The sequence below is a fragment of the Euprymna scolopes genome, chromosome 29, assembly GCF_053919585.1.
Source record: "Euprymna scolopes isolate OS-2025 chromosome 29, ASM5391958v1, whole genome shotgun sequence".
Lineage (NCBI taxonomy): Eukaryota > Metazoa > Mollusca > Cephalopoda > Sepiida > Sepiolidae > Euprymna > Euprymna scolopes.
In genome coordinates this window covers 17,897,195-17,915,928 of record NC_136510.1, presented here as the reverse complement: position 1 = coordinate 17,915,928, position 18,734 = coordinate 17,897,195, and the positions used below count along the sequence as shown (strand labels likewise).

The window sequence follows — 18,734 nt, the reverse complement described above, 5'->3', positions numbered from 1 at the left end:
TATATATATATATATATATATATATATATATATATATATATATATATATATATAGTAAAACTGGTAATTAGTAAAAACCTGAAGAGAGTACTCAATACTATTGCAGAGCAAATATGTGTTTTATTTTTTTTATTACCGTTTTATCTGTTTGGTTACATGTTTCGGATGTTGGACCATGTTTACGATCCAACAACCTCATCAGACCTTATAGAAAAAACATTTTTTTTTTTTTTTTTTAAACTTGTTCTGTTTTAAGTTATACACTATGGAATTTGGTTTTTGGACCAGTATCGCACACACAAAAAAAAATGTTTTGGTGGTCATTCAGATTGGTACTTAAAGCAATTAACAAAAATGAAGAAAAACTTTTATATTGTACCTACTTGTTATGCAATGAAGATTTTATATTCCAAAAATTGCCAAAAATGATCAATTATTCTGTTTTATTCACAAAAACATATTTGCTCCCCCCCCCTGATAAGTGACAGACGAGGCCAGGTTTATTTAGAGAACATAATAAAGGGAAGTAATTGGTGATTATTTTGAGTTTTCATGTGCACCCGGGTTGTCTGCCCTTGTCCACTGATTCATTGGATGCTTTTTTTCATCCTCATTGAAACAGTTAAATTTGATTTTCTGGAAGAAAAAATAAAAATAAAATAAAAAAAACTACTGGATTAAATTACATGATTTTCGGAATTTTTCATCTTTGTCCTGTGAACGTCATAAGTACCAATCTGAATAAGAACCATTTTTCTTTTTTTTTTTTAAATTTATTTTATCTAAAAAGAACTTTTAATGTGGTCATATTTGCAAAACAAATCTTACCAAACTTATTTTTGTAATAACTCAGTTAGCCATCGAAGTTTGATTGTTCAAAGTGTGTTAAAAGTTTGAAAATTTTCCCTTTTGTGTGTTACTGGTCCAGAACTCAAATTCCATGGTGTATAACTTGAACCAGCAGTCTTACAACAAAAAACTTTACAATTATAAAGTCATCTCGTGGTCAATAAAAAATTAATTATAATGAAAGCAATAATTTATTAAATCAAACCAGTTTAAACATGGGGAAAATCCCATTACTTTAAAAGAAAAAAAGAAAAAGTTTTGGCAGCACAAATTTTGACTTTAAACATGGGGAAAATTCTATGATTCCTTGGAAGAAAAAAAAAAGACATGAAAAAATGTCTTGGCAGTACAAATTTTGACCTTTCATGTTAGATTAATTTCAACAGCTAACACATTGAATATTTTTAATGATTCATAGCACATTAGGGATCAAGCTACATTTTTTTCATTTTAGTAGAAAATACATTTTTAAAACTTTATATTTGAATTACTTAAAAACAGACGGTAACACAATTTTATAATAGGGAAAAAACCCTCAGGTTTGGATAATGTTAAAACAGACAGAAACACAATTTGATGAGGTAAAAAATTTAATTCACTAAAGATTTGAACTGGATTTTATTTTTTGTTGTGTGTGTAAGACAACTTAGGGTACTTACCTCCACCATATTTATCCATACCTACGCAGTGCACTTTAGAGTGCAGTGACCTCTGAACTTTATCTGGTACTAATCATAATGTCCTCCCCCTCCCTCCAAATGATTTTGCAACATTATTCTATCTATCTGAAAAAATACAGAATAATTACATTAACAAAAATATTAAATTGATCATGCTTATGAGAATGAATATATATATATATATATATATATATATATATAATTTTTTGTACTATAATAATTAAATACCTACAGATACTAGTGTTTCATCCTTTCGGGAATCTTCAGTGCAGGGTGTCACAATAAACACCATATATATATATATATATATATATATATATATATATATATATATATATATGATGGACTCTCCTTTCAATTTTGACATATGAGCTTCTGCCACAACAACTAAGTTGCTCGGAAATCCACACAGATGATTTGTTTATAGTGGTGTAGGCTTTGTGTAGAACCAACCACACTTTTTGGTATTACTGCTAACCTTTGTCGGTGCAGATGACTGCCACAGGACAGAGTAAACAGTAGACCGCAGGTTTTTACATCAAAGTTTCCTTCTCCAAGGTGCATGTCTTAACAAAGACTGAGGTTGCATCTCTCCCAGTGAATTCACCCCCAGAAACCAATTTGGAAATTTGTACGACGGGGCAGTACATACAGCACCTAGTCTTCCCAAATGGTCACCCATTTGATACTAGCCAGGCTCAATGTTGTTTAACTTCAGTGATCTAGCGAGAACTAGTGTGTCAACGTAATTGTGCCACATATATTCTGTTTTACACTCCTATATTTTTATTGTCATCAAAATAAGTGAAATCAACCCTTTTTCAATCAAATCGTTTGATTGCCTGCTCTGGTTGGGGATCCATCGCTGTGCACCGAGAGGAAGCTTCACAATGCCTCCCTGCAGTGATTTAGTCTATAATACACTATAGTCTACATTGCACTGTAGAGAACCTATTGTTGATTTTATAAAATTATTTTTCTTTTTAATATAATGGCTTGAATTTAAGTTTAAAATGCAAAAGTAAAGTATCATGGTGCAATTCTACTCTAAACAGAAAGATTCAGTTTGAACGCGTTCTTATATCAAAGAACCTACTGTTGATTTTTATATGCCTGGCCTTACTGCTTGTGCAATGATGATGGCTTGAATTCAAGATTAAAATGCAAAAGTTAAGTATCATGGTGAAATTATGCTTTAAACTGAAATATTCACTTGTGATGTTAGGTTATGTAAGGTGTTAACTTTAGTCGAAATCGCCTGTTCCTTCTTTCATCCAATTATTTTGATTATCAATTCTTTTCTAAGATATTCTGATACAAAACCCATGTAAGAACACTGCCAGACATATCAAGTATTTTTGTGTGAAATTTCATAAAAATCGTTTTCAAGTCCCTAAGGAACAAACTCACAAAGACACACAAAGTTCTTTTTATATAATAGTAGATATAAGTCCATGATATTGATACCTGCCTATGCAGTGCATTTTAGAGAGCATCAGCCTCTGATCAGTTTCATCTGGTGCTTGAGATTCCCAGAACACAGTTCTTGCTGTTGATGTGGCCCAGTAAAGAGGAGTGGTTTTCATCACTGAACAAACCGTTATTTACAGACCCCCACCTCTACCCCCACCCCGAATGTTTTTTTTTTAAGCGTTATTCTATCTACCTAAAAAGAAATGTAAGATAATTTCATTAATATTGGCAGAATGATCAAATGGGTCATGCTTATAAGGCGCTATACCTTCTATTATATAAAGGGCAGTTGTCTGTGCATTTGTATGATTGTATATCCAGCCAAAAGTCAAAAACTATTAAAATATGAAAAATATATATAAAAAGTAGAAAAATTTATGCATTCTTTTCTGCCAGGTTTTGTCAGGGGAGGTTAGTTTTTTAGTGTTATTATATCCTAATTTGGAAAGAAATTCATGGCTCATTCCTAGATGAATTCATTATATAAAGGAGAGTTGTGTATACGTATGTCTATATGTATGTATGTGTGTGTGTATGTCCAACTAGAGAGGAATGGGCTGGGCAGAAGAGAAAGCGGGGATTGGGAAGAATGAGAGATAAAGCATAGAAAGAGGTAGAGAGATAGAAGTTTTAATAGAAATATGTTGCTTTTGCCTCGGGTAATGCTTGATAGCCTTGATAGTGTGTGTGTGTATATATATATATATATATATATATATATAATATATATATAAAGTGACTTTGTGTTTTTGTGTGCAGAACGGTCTCTACCAAACTATACTGTCAATTTTTGATCTACGAATTTAAAACTGGATATATAGGGGACCAATGAAACAAATTTGATTTAGCTTTTAGATGGTAAAAATAGCTGCTAAGAGATACAAAATTGGGGAAAAAATAGGAACTTGACAGGTGTAAGTCGATTAAACATGTTACTTCTATGCATTCACAAATATACATTTATATCTTTTAAAATTATTTTTTTAGTTTTTATATGTATGGACTTAGCTCAGATGGTAACTAATAACATGCTAAATATTTTGCTTTTGATTCTAGCTGATGGCATCCAAGTCATTTTTTTTTTCTTTTTAAACTTTTGAAATCACTACTATATATTGTATAATCAATAGAGAATTGGCTTTATAATAATAATTATGAAATCTGTATAAATTAAAAGTGTATTTTATGACTGGGCCATGCAGAGAGACCATTATTAAATATTAAATACAATATTTAGCATATTTTTTGATTGGGCCATGCCGGGCAACCTGCTAGCTAGTAATCCAGGTGAAGTTTGTATCCACAACTTAAAATCTTTAATGTGCTTATATAATAATGCTCAATAGTAAACAAAGCTGTTTAAATACAAAGGTTTTATTTATGCAAGCCAAAAGATAAAATTCTTAAATATGAAAATGTAAAGAGCAGAAACTTAACAAAGCTGCAGTTGAAACATGTCTTAATATGTAGCCATGTTTGTATATATAAAACTTGTATAGAGATATGATTACATCACTAGTAAAAACTAGGTCTTAAATGTTGTTTGTACAATTTCGGCTTTCTGTAGAATTACTAGATCATTAGTCAAGTGGTCACTCTTCTGAGGCACAGGTTCAAATCCTGTATGAGTCTCATTTTTCACTTTGTAGTATGTTTTGTTTATATTTAGCCCCATGAATTAAATTTTTTTGATTAGCAAAAACATTACCTTACAAAAAAAAAGGCAGAATAATGCAAGTGCGCACACACACACAGACACATATGGATAAACAAATATCGAAAATCGGCCTATAAGATAAAATGGAATAAACATATGTATTATTTGGGTTCTTCAGGCTATTATTCTCATATTCTAACCTCCGACCATTTTCAGGTATATCTTGCCAAACTTTGGTATATTTTGTTAAATTCAGAAATTTGCATGGAATTTCAAACAGAACCCTTTATTTACTCCACAGAGATAGCATGCTCTCATTTCGTCAACCATGACTGGGTAAAAGTCCTAAGTACTTTGCGATTGTCTTTCACCCAAACATGGCTGACAGGACAAGAGCATGCATCCCTTGTGGATTAAATAAAGGGTTCTGTTAGAAATTCTGTGTAGATTTCCAAGTTTAACGAAGATTTCCTTTTTGGCAGTTGAAGGTTATTATTTGGTATGCTTTTCTTATAAATATTTTTATTTTAACTTTTAAAACGTGAATGCTTTTTATCCTGCCCTCATGCTTGGATCAAAGTGTAGTATCTCTTATATCATTAGTAAGAGGAGAAATCCTAAACCAAGCAAATTTTTATGCTTTAATCCAAATTACCTTCTGTGGGAGCTGGATATTTCCTATTAATAATAACTGTGTGTCACGTTCAAGGATGGAGTACTGTTGCCACATCTGGGTAGGAGCTGCTAGAAGCACCTTATCCTGCCTTGAGATAGTTCAAAATAGACTTCATAATCTAGTATGGGATGTCCTTTTCTCTTCCCTGCAACCTCTTTTCCATAGAAGAAACGTTGCGAGCATGTCTCTGCTCTATCGTTATTTCTATGGCAAATGCTCGTCTGAGCTCCAATCTATGGTCCCTCCTTGCCAAACTTTAACGAAAAACACTCATCTAGCTGAAAACACTATCAATAATTTCCCCTACTCTTCATCTATACCAAAACCTAAATGTAAATCCCATGAACAAAGCTTCTTTGTTAGAACTGCACGTCTGTGGAACTCTGTTCTGTTTTCCTGCTTTCCAACTGACTACAATATAACTGTCTTGGAGTTCAACATAAACAAGTTCTTGATGAGCTGTTCCCCTTAAGTAATCTAATTTACCAAATTTCCACAACTAACGATTACTACAATATTGCCCCATTGACTACTGTACACTCTTTAACCCTTATCCTTGGGTAGCCTCTGGGCCATGATAAGTGGTGACTCCCTTGTAAAAAAAAATCCAGCCCTTGTGAGGAAGTAAATAAATAAGTTTTACAAGTTATTATTTTTTTTTCATTGTAAAGGAATTATTTTTTAATGACAGTTAAAAAAAATTAATGTTGAATTATTTTTTTTTATCCACTTATCTCAGAATGAAAGTTGTTTGTTGGCACATCTCCATGGTAACAAGAATAGTAGCAAACAGGACAAGCTCTTCCTTTTTTTTTCTCTATTCAATGTCATCGTGTTCTCTCACATGATTTTTTTATCCTCATTAAATTAGTTAAACCAATGAAAATTTTGATTAAACATTTTCAGCCAGGAAAAAATATTTAGTTTAACAAAAGTTTAATGTAATGGCGAGAGCAATAGTGAAAATCTCTTTTTACACTAGCAATGCTAAATTAATATCTCTGTGTCGCTCTTTATCTTTCTCTGTGTCGCTCTTTATCTTTCTCTGTGTCGCTCTTTATCTTTCTCTGTGTCGCTCTTTATCTTTCTCTGTGTCGCTCTTTATCTTTCTCTGTGTCTCTCTCTGTGTCGCGCTCTGTCTCTCTCTGTGTCGCGCTCTGTCTCTCTCTGTGTCGCGCTCTGTCTCTCTCTGTGTCGCGCTCTGTCTCTCTCCGTGTCGCGCTCTGTCTCTCTCCGTGTCGCGCTCTGTCTCTCTCCGTGTCGCGCTCTGTCTCTCTCCGTGTCGCGCTCTGTCTCTCTCCGTGTCGCGCTCTGTCTCTCTCCGTGTCGCGCTCTGTCTCTCTCCGTGTCGCTCTCCCTCCCCCTTATCTCGCTCTCACTTTATCTCGCTCTCACTTTATCTTTCTCTCACTCTATCTTTCTCTCACTCTATCTCGCTCTCACTTTATCTTTCTCTCACTCTATCTCTCTCTCACTCTATCTCTCTCTCACTCTATCTCTCTCTCACTCTATCTCTATCTCTATCTCTCACTCTATCTCTGTCTCTCTCTCTCTCTCACTCTATCTCTGTCTCTCTCTCTCTCTCACTCTATCTCTGTCTCTCTCTCTCTCTCACTCTATCTCTGTCTCTCTCTCTCTCTCACTCTATCTCTGTCTCTCTCTCTCACTCTATCTCTGTCTCTCTCTCTCTCTCACTCTATCTCTGTCTCTCTCTCACTCTATCTCTCTCTCTGTCTCACTCTATCTCTGTCTCTCTCTCACTCTCTCTCTCTCTGTCTCTCACTCTATCTCTCTCTCACTCTCTCTCTCTCTCTCCGTCTCTCACTCTATCTCTCTCTCACTCTCTCTCTCTCTCTCTCTCTGTATCTCTCTCTCACTCTATCTCTGTATCTCTCTCTCACTCTATCTCTCTGTATCACTCTCTCTGTCCCCCTATCTCTCTCTCTCTCTCTGTCACTCTCTATCCCTCTCTTTCTCTGCCGATCTATCTCTCGATCTCTCTGTCTTTCGACCTCTCTTTCTCTCCCCATCTCTCTCTAAGCCTAAGTCTTCTTTAGAACTATGCATATTGTGACAAGTTTTCGTAATTTATCTGATATTCAACCATACAAAATATTTTTCGTAATCTCAATAATTTATGTAACTAAAAAAAATTTATCAAGATCTTTTTTTTTGTTATAACATTCTTGAAGCTAAAAAAAAAAAAAAAAAAAATAAAGTAAGCCATAAAAATGTTTAATAGATAGTTGAACCAAATTGTTATGAAGGTAATTTAGGACAGTAAAAAAAAAAAAAAAAATTTTTTTAATGAGTGGTAATAAGAGTAATTCTCAGTGTGAGGCTCTTCTCCCTTCCTCTTCTCCAATCGGAATGAAACTATGAATATGATTATTGAACATAAAAATTTGAAGAATATATTTTGATGAAAATCCTACGTCTATATCAAAACAAAATTAACCACTTGTATTTTTAAATAAAAGCCATTAGCATCACAGAAATGGTAACTAAGCCAGCTCTACTTTATAAATTAGTAGGTTGTCCGGCATTGCCCGATCATAAAATATGCTTAAATATATTTTGATTAATGCAGATTTCATATTTATTATTATATTGGACCCAATATATAGTAATGCTTTCAAAAGTTAAAAAAAAAAAAAAGACTTGTGGGCCACCACCGAGAATCAAAACCAAAATATTTAGCTCACAATTTACTTTTTCCTTTGACATTAATGCCTGAACTCTGAAGACATGTTTGCTGCAAGGCTAAAAATTAAAACATGAACCAATAGCTATTACGTTACGCATGCATATTCGTAATGTTGTCATTTGACCTTCACCTGGCAAATCCCTTTTTTAATTTTCACACTTTTGCACCGATTTTCCCTGGTTAAAATCCAAATATAAAGTTTCACATGGGTTCGAATACCCTATATATTAAGTTTCATGTCTGTAGACCAAAAACTGACAGAAGTTTGGTAGGCAAAAGTTTTTAAACAACGCAAATATTACGCAAGTATAAATTGTAGAATATCTGCATGAATATAATTACACGTAATATGAAATGGTCATTCTATAAGAAAACTGAAAAACAACTTATAGGGAATTAATTAAAATGAATGTTTAAAAGAATATGAAAATTAGCTAGTTCCCCCCCCCCTCAGATGAATGCGATCAGAGTTTTTAATATAAATATTAGTATACAAAATAAAAATTAAAAAAATTATAGGAGTAAATATATATATATATATATATATATATATATATATATACACACACATTAGTCATGAGAAGATCCCATTACTTTTTCTGATTCTATTTTAAATTTCTGACAAAATAAATGAATCATTTTATCATTAGTACCAGAAATGGAAAATTAAGTTTTCAAAAAAAAAAAAAAAAAAAAGTTTTAGCATCGGCAATTAAGCACAAATTTTTCTTGATTCCAATACCTAAAAAAAAGTTCCAAGTTTTTTTCTTTTTTTTTTTTATCATCTCAACACACACACACACACACACACACACACACACACACACACACACACACACACGCACGCACGCGCGCGCGCGCGCGCGCGCGCGCTTTTGTGGTGAAATTCTAAATTTGAAATTTCTGCCCTTTATATTCCAATTTCTCAAAAGAAATTGAATGCATTGAAGTTCATTGTCATATTCGGCTTAACATCCGTTTTACATGCTGGCATATATTTGTTTTCAGCATATAAATAACTATAACAATTTGACATGTCTGAACATTTTCCTTTAACTGTAGGGTTTTCTAGTCATCATTTGCTTATCTTCTGACAATTTTAGGATTGAGCCCTATTATTATTATTATTATTATTATATATCCTTTTTTTTTTTTTTTTTTTTAAGTGACTAATAACTTTGAATTACTCTTGTTTGCATATGAGAGAGAAAGTGCTATTTTTGTTTCTGAAATACAAAGATGCAATCCAACTTTGAACAGATGGAAGACAGTTCTCTGAATTTCTTCCCTTTGCATTTTTGCTGTTAACAAAACATTTTTGTTTTCCGGACACTGAATTATTGTTGGGCCACAATTTTTCTTCCCTCCTCCTATTCATTGGAGTTGTGTTAGTTAAAAATCAGAAGAATTTGAGATTCTTTCAAAAACATTTTTATTAATGGCTCCTCTGTTCCTTATTCGTTTCTTTTCTCCTTTTTAGATTGAAGTCCTCTTGCTTTTTTAGATGTGACCATGCCTCTATGTAAGAGGGTCTGTCTGATCTCTTATGATCAAGGATTTTCTTTTGTCTACCATGTTTTTTTGTCTGTCACAGCCGAGATTCAAAGGGCATTTCTTTTTGTTTGTCACACTTTTTTTTTTTTTAATCTGTTACATGTTTGTTTTTATCTGTCATGCCTTGGTTTGAAAAGGCATTTCCTTTTGTCTGTCGCACCCAGGTTTGAAAAAACGTTTTTTCTTTTCTTTTTGTCTGTCACATCAAAAATTGAAAGAGCATTTCCTTTTTTTCTGTCATTCTTTTTTATTTATTTATTTATTTATTTATGTCTGTCATATATTGGTTTGGAAAGGGATTTTCTTTTACCCGTCACACCCGAATTTGTAAAATCATTTTCTTTTGTTCATCACGTTCTGGTTTTCAAAGGCATCACGCACTGGGTTGAAAAAGGATTTCCTTTTGTCTGTTATACCCAGGTGTGGAAAAGCATTTTTTTTTCGGTCTGTCATGCCCAGGTCTGAAAAAGCTTTTTCTTTTCTTTTTTTCTTTTTTTTTTCTTTTTTTTTTCTTTTTTTTTTCTTTTTCTTTTCTTTTTCTTTTTTTTTTCTTTTCTTTTTTCTTTTTTTTTTTGTCTTTTTTCTTTTTTTTTCTTTTTTTTTTTCTTTTTTTTTTTTTCTTTTCTTTTTTCTTTTTTTTTTTTTTTTTTTTTTTTTTTGTCTTTCATGCCTGAGTTTGAAGTAGCATTTCCTTTTGTCTCCACCATGCCCCAGTTTGAAAATGAATTTCCTTTTGTCTGTCATGCCTCAGTTTAAAAAGACTTTTTTGTCTGTCATGCCTGGCTTTATTTGTTACACATGTGGAAAGCATTTTCTTTTAGATATCTCCATAAATTAGAAACTTTAGTTGATTCATCATGTTTAATTTTGAAACAATATTTGACTGAATGCATCTTAAGTATCCTCTGGTGCTTCCAGATTAGGCTACCTGAAGACATTCGCTTCCTGACTTAAATGGACTGAACATTGATGTTAGGTTTTTTTTGTTTTGTTTTTTTCGCTTTCCCTTTACAAAGCTCAATCCTGTTCTGCAAAGCCAAAAATCAAAACAATTTTGTTGTACAAAGCAACCAAACTAAACTTCAGAAATAAATATTTATTTTATCAGAAATTTAAAACAGAATCAGAAATTTTTTTAAAATCATTTCATCACTGTGTTTGTGTGCGTGTGTATATATATATATATATATATATATATATATATATATATATATATATATATATATATATATATATCCTAGCTTGAGGTATTTGCCTGTCTAGCCGCACTGATGAGCTGTGATACAGCAAAACAGTATCGTATGTGGATGATTATATATATATATATATATATATATATATATATATATATATATATATTAGTCTATCAAGTAGGGCTGGCCTAGTTCCCATTTCTGTGACGGTAATGGCTCTTTTTTTTTTTTTTCATTTATTTTTTCCTAAATGCAAGTTAAATAGTTATTGTTTCAATATAGGCGTATGGTTTACAAAATTATTATATTAGGCATGCGATAACCTGAAAAGGGTTGATATGCCATAAAACCAAACCAAACACCATGAATACATATTTAAAGATATAAAAAAAACTTGAAACATAAAACCTTCCCCCCCCCCACTCCCTCCCATCATTATTACCGGATTTGGTATTAAATAACAGGAAAAGGTTGATATGCTGTAAAACAAAATAACCAAAACCAAATTAAAAGTATCCATTTCTGTTTTTATCTGTCGGTTTTATGGGCATGGGTGATGTGGTCATGGGAAGAAGGATGCTGGGAGTGTTGGCAATAGACAACAAAGAACTTCTTTGCATGTCTCGGTTGCCGAATTTTAGACGCCCTTTTCTCCTTAATTGATTTTATTTTTTTACAAATACATAAAAATCAATGCAAATCGAACACTTCTTATTGAAAGTGTTTGCCTTTCATCATGCAAGTTCCTTCAATAAGTTTCTAAACTTTTTTCGTCTGGGCATTATTATTGATAGTACACACATGAAACTCTAGTCTCTTCAAAGTAATCTCCTCCGGCTGCAATGCACTTGTTGTACTGTTCCAACAACTTCTGGAAGGCTCATGAAAATCCTCTTGTGTGAGCGTGTCAATGACCCTCATCACAGCTTCTTTCATCTCTTCAATTGTCTCATAATGACAGCTTCTAAGGTTTTCCTTGAGCTTAGGGAATAACCAAAAGTCACAGAGAGCAAGGTCTGGACTATAGGGAGGGTGAGAAACTGTCTTGATGCCCATTTTGGTCAAATAGTCTGTGACAAGGATGGAGCACCCTTAGGACAAACTTTGCGCAAATTTTCTGCATTTTCAGTTCTTCACGAATAATTGTATGTACAGTTCCCACACTGACATCAAACTGTGCACTTATTGTCTCTATAGACACATGCCAGTCCTTATCCATAAAATCCTTTATTTGGCCAATCAACTCTGGTGTTCTGACTTCCTTACTCCTTCTACACTTCTCATCATCTCTCACAGACTCCTTGTCTTACTTTAATCTCTTATGTTACTCAAAAACTGATGCTTGATTCATGCAAGATGCTCCAAAAGCAATCTGAAGTATTCCATACGTTTTTGTGGCATTTTTTTTTTTTTTTCTAATTTAAAACAGAATTTTATTGCACATTGTTCTTCTAAAGTGTCCTTACACCCAGATTGCATTTTTTGAAATTCACCAGCTGTGATAATCAGGCTTTAGTAGGGTGTATTTCAATTCCTGATGTAGCTGTTCATTTGAACCTGAAATCATATTGGTCAGTCATCTCATAAGATATATTGCAATAACATACTGCATTTTCAAGAGTCTGCAACAATTTTAAATGCCTGTACAAAAAAAAAAGTCTGGAAACTTGAGACACCTCTTGCATCTTCAATAAAAATCCAAATTGCTAAAAAAATACATTTTAATCTTGAAAGATTTCAGATGAACCAAGATATTTATTATTTAATTTGAATAATGTTATGAGGGATGTTCCAAAAGTAATACCTCCTATTTTTTTTTTTTTTTTTTTTACTCCACTCACATGGATCAGCAGGGATTGCAAATTGCATTGTTATGATGATTGAACTTAACCTGAAAATTTCATCTCTCTGGAGCAAATATTGACAGTGTGAGACTCTTAAAAAATCAACCCCTTGTCATGGACATGTGTCAGAAGCAGAGATGCATCATTGAATCCCTCCATGCAAAAAAATTGAACCAATCAACATTTACCGGCGCCTGTTATGTTTATGGAGTCGATGCAGTTGATATTGACACAGATGGGTTCGTCAGTTTCATCATGGTGATAAATGTGAGTGACAAAGCGTACTCCAGACTTTTGCGACAGAGATATCAAAAGAAGCTGGCAAAAATGCATTGAGAATGGTGGTAACTGTAGAAAAATAAATTCTGGAGCACAAAAGGTCACTTGTTTTAATTGGACTATTCTCATCTTAGTAGTTCTTCAACGTTTTAGTTTTTGAATTAAAACAATAGGAGGCCTTACTTTTGGAATGACCCTTATATATAATTTTTTATTAAATGATTAAAGTCATTTTTTGGAAACTTTCATTGTTAAAACAGCTTATTTAGTGTTCTCTTTTTCCTCTTCATTTTTTTTTTTTTTTTTGTGGTAGTATCGTTCAAGGAATCAGCCTCCTTGTGGGGAGAGAAAAGTTACGTATCTGTTGTTGATGGTTGCTGTAAAGTCTAAATCAATGTGGGTTGCTTGGTTAGTACGAATTTTGAATAGAGAAACTTGTTCACATCTTAGAAAACATGTGAAATAATGTTTTCAATATCTGTAAGGACCTAACTCCTCAGGATAATACCACCAAAAAAAAAAAAAATAAAATAATAAATAATAATGAAGAGTAAAAAATTATATAACATTATTTAGTTTTCTAAATTTTCAAATTAAACTTGTGAAATAACGTTTTTAAAGATGTGACCAAGAGCTCTCTCAAGAAGGTTTATTTGTACAAAGTTCTACTATAACTGCATTCACTCAAGGTGAGTTGAGTCAGCTTCAAATGAGTTCAGTGAATCCCACATCAAGGTAGTTCACTGTGCAATCGATATCAGCATCCTTCAGCCATTCCTGCTTTCAGTGATGAACCCTTGAAATAACCAACTATTTTGTCTGCCTTTTATGTTTTTTTTTTTTTTCTTTTTTACATAGGCATCACCACATTATCAAGGCCAAGAGGCCACTCAAGGATAAGGGTTAAAGAGTGTACAGTAGAATTTGGACAATATAGTAATCATTAGTAATGAAAATTTGGTAAATTTGATAACTTATATGGAACGGCTCATCAAGAACTTATTTACGTTAGACTTGAAGACAACCATATTGTAGTCAGCCGGAAAGCAGAAAAATGGAAGACAATTCCACAGGCGTGCAGTTCTAAGAAAGAAGCTTTGTTCATGGAATCTACGTTTAGGTTTAGGCACAGATAAAGAGTGGGGGGAATTATTGATAGTGTTTACAGCTAAACAAGTGTTTCTTGTGAAAGTTTGGCGAGGGGGGGACCATAGATTGAAGCTCAGTCGAACACTTTCCATGAAAATAACGATACATCAGAGACAAACTCGCAACATCTCTTCTGTGAGATAGAGGTTGCAGGGAAGAGAAAAGGACATCTCCTACGAGGCTACGAAGTCTATTTTGAACTCTATCAAGGCAGGATGTCCTTTCTAGCAGCTCCTGCCCAGATGTGGCAACAGTATTCCATCCTTGGACGTACCTGGCTCTTATATAGATAGAGAATAGCATCAGCAGTGAGATATTTACCGGATCGATAGAAAGATCCCACCATTTTTCCAGCGGCCTTGGCAACAGATTTGATGTACGTGTTCCGTTTAAGATCAGGAGTAATGGTCAAGCCCAGAAGCTACCAGTTTGCTGATGAATTTCTTTTCAGGCAGCGCTCTATGGACAAATTTATCTTTAGTTAACTTTTGACAACTAAATATTTTCATTTACTAGACAAATGGAAAAGTTATTAGCCAAACCCACGTGATTTTTGGAATATGACCTCTTCATTTCATGACGAGAACATACATCATATAGATTTTTTTGTAGTTTTAAAAAATAAGCATAATTCTAAATATATACTGAATATTATGTTAAGATTTGAAGGTATAAACATTCAAATTCGTTTAGATGTTTTTTTTTTAAACAGCCGTCATTAAAAGAAGTGTATATTGTTCTATTAAATTTTTTATTGTTTAAATAGTTTGATTTTACGCGTTTTATTAAAAAGCAAATAAAGGTTGAAAAGACAGTTTTTCACTCAGTAATTAGCTTTAGAAGATTGTCAGTGGAAAAAAATCGCCAAAAAATAAACGTTTTATTATTTCTAGTTATCACTAAGAAAAATCATTTGCAAATGCGACTGTTTCACTTGCAACGTAAAGCTCAGTCTGGGTTTCTAAGAACGTGACCAAACCAGCAAAGTCTCCTTTTCAGAAGAGTCTTTTTGTTGCTGATGATCACATCCTGCATTGATGGTACGGTTTGGAATTTGGTCGGAGAAACATATGCATAAGATGTCTCAAAGATAGTATATGTCTAAGATCTTAAGTATGTTCTACATATATGTGTGTGTGACCTTATCTCTGTGAAACGTCTCTACCAAACTCCTCTTTGAATATTTGATATACAGATTGGAAACTTGATATATAGGATAATTGGTCTTGTGGAACACTTTTGAATTGGTTTTTAGCCTGTAAAAATAGCTACTGAGGGGTCAAAATTTAACAAAATCATTTGACCTTAGCAGAAGTAGGTCGAATAAAGTTTTTCCTTCTACGCAAAAAAAAAAAAGACATTCATAGTTTGAAGTCGCTTACTTTTTAAGATCTCTTATCTATCTGGAGCATTAAATAACAACCAAAGCTGGAGTGCTAAACATTTTGGTTTCGATCCTTGCTGATGGCATCTAAGTCATACTTTTTTTTCTTTTTTTTTATGTAACTTTTGAAATCATTACTATATATTGGATACAGTATAATAATCAATTGAAAATTTGGTCTATAATAATAAATACAAAATTTACATGAATTAAAATATTTATGAATATTTTACCAGGCAAGCCTGGCAGCCTGGTCTTATGTAACACACACACACACACACACACACACATATATATACTCGGGTTTTTTTTTTTTTTTTTATATTCAAAAGTAATGGACTAATGAATTCAACGAGGTTGTTAGATAGTGCTCAATAAAAAGAGCTGATAATACTTGTTTATTGTTATATAAACATGCTCACATCCCGCTGCTACAAATAGCCACTTGTTTCAATCAAACAACAGATATCATCAGGCAGCGACTTGACTATTCAAAAGTTCAATGAATAATGGATTTTTATTTTAGGTAGGAACTCTTTAGAAGTTGGAGTTAAAAAACTTAAAACACAGGACTTTAATTAAATAAAAAAAGTAAAAAGGGAGAGGCAATTTAAATAAAGTTAAAAAATTACAATGGGGAGAGAGTGATTGAGAAGAGAAAAAAGGAATAGAGACAGAAATAGAGAAAGAAAATATAGAGAAAACAAAATAGAGAGAAAAAGAAGAGAGAATATATATATATATATATATATATATATATATATATATATATATATATATATATATATATATATATATATACATATATATATATATATATATACATATATATATATATATATATATATATATATATATATGATATGGAGAAGAAAAGAAAAAAGAAATAAATGGTTATAATAAAGAGAATAAGAACTAGAAGGAAAAGGAAAGAATAATGAGATCTAGTTAAATAGGGAAAGAGAGAAAGTAAGAATTTGACAGTATATAGAAAAAGAAAAAGAAAAAATCTGCGTGTCAACCAAATTATGAACAATTATACAATTCAGTAATGAAACATATTATTACAAATACAAACAGAAGATACAATCCAAGCGTCAGAAATGAACGTGTCAAAAAAGGCAGTGAATGTATTCGGCTAGCATATTTATCCTCTTACATACGTCCACGAGTAAAATCAACGCAATTCAAACATACGTCTACCATTAATTAGGCCCTTTATGCTAAATGATATAAGTTTAAAGTTTTCGCGTTTTTATTAGATAAATATATGAATAAAAGAAGAAAATAATGATAAAACAATATTAAAATTATTATTAATAACAATAAACATAATAGTAATGATAATAATAATAATAATAATAATAATAATTATAATAATAATAATAATAAAAAAAACAGAATAAAATTAATATTTATTATCTTTTTAATATAACATATTTAGCCATAAGAGGGGATTAAATAAATTAAATAGGTCCAATAATTATAAATAAAAAACTACTAATATTTATGTATATAAAAAGAATACAATACAAATATATATACACACACACACACGTATACCCAAATATACACACATATATATATATATATATATATATATATATATATATATACATGCACATAAGTAAAGGTGTAACTATACTATTAAGTTGGAAGTTTAAGCTATTTAAGTATAGATATAAAGTCATATTAAATCACAAAATAATACATTCAATACCAGATTACTAATAACACAGATAGAAGTACACTTACCTATAAATATATTCAGGCAAAAGAAGTAATTAAATCAACGAAATACTCAAAAATAGCGACGCACAGGTAGATAGTACCCAAATTAAAAATAATAAGATACATATGTATATACTCACAGAGAACCAACCGACATATTAATAAGCACATATATACATATATATATATACATATATATATATATATATACATATATATATATATATATATACATATATATATATATATATACATATATATATATATATACATATATATATATATATATATATATATATATATATATATACATATATATATATATACATATATATATATATACATATATATATATACATACATATATACATATATATATATATACATATATATATATACATACATATATACATATATATATATATATATATATATATATACATATATATATATATATACATATATATATATATATACATATATATATATACATACATATATATATATATATATATATACATATATATATATATACATATATATATATATATACATATATATATATACATATATATATATATATACATATATATATATATACATATATATATACATATACATATATATACATATATATATATATACATATATATATATATACATATATATATACATATACATATATACATATATATATATATACATATATATATACATACATATATATATATATACATATATATATATATACATATATATATATATACATATATATATACATACATATATATATATATACATATATATATATATATATATATACATATATATACATAAACAACAACGCACACACACATATATATACTCACACATAAATATGTATAATTTACATAAATTATATATATAGAAATACATAAGAATACAAATAATTTGGCAAGGGTACAGATAGATGCATACACACATAGAAACATACAAATGGATTGAATAAACATGGGAGGGTATACCAAATAATATAGAAATATATAGATCTAAGTACACACGGTCATAAAATAAATACATAGACACATACATATACACATAGACACACACAGGTATATAAGACAGGAGAAGTAAAGAATGAAATCAGGAGAGGAGAAAGTATATTAATAGAATATTAATAAATTATAGAAATCAGTGACAATTTTTAATTTATTTAAATTTTATATCTAAACTAAATTACTTAAAAGATGGGTTTTATAATGTTTGCAATTAATTGAATTTTCGTGCTTCTTATTTAATAATTTATCTCTTTCTCTAAAAGTAAGTATAAATAATTTCTCATAAAGACATAGGTAGCAAGGCGAGTTTAAAGATGAACAGGTTTTCGCTTTCTTTAAAATTTTCCAATTTACTATTGGGGAGTAACCTTGCTCTACTAGTTCATTGTAATATTTAGACAATGAAGTTCTATTTTTGTACTCATTATTTTCAAAAGAGCACTTGTGACCGGTAAATCTTTCTTTAAAATTGTTATTTGTCATTCCTATGTAATATTTTTTTTCATTCGGATTTTCCTTAG

At 31.0% G+C, this 18,734-nt stretch overlaps 1 protein-coding gene across 2 annotated transcripts in view; it reads left to right on the top strand.

The window, feature by feature from the left end:
- The window catches only part of LOC145252517 (ADP-ribosylation factor 6), a 247,197-nt gene that overhangs the window by 112,219 nt on the left and 116,244 nt on the right, over window positions 1-18,734 (top strand). The gene's annotated exons all lie outside the window — the stretch shown is intronic.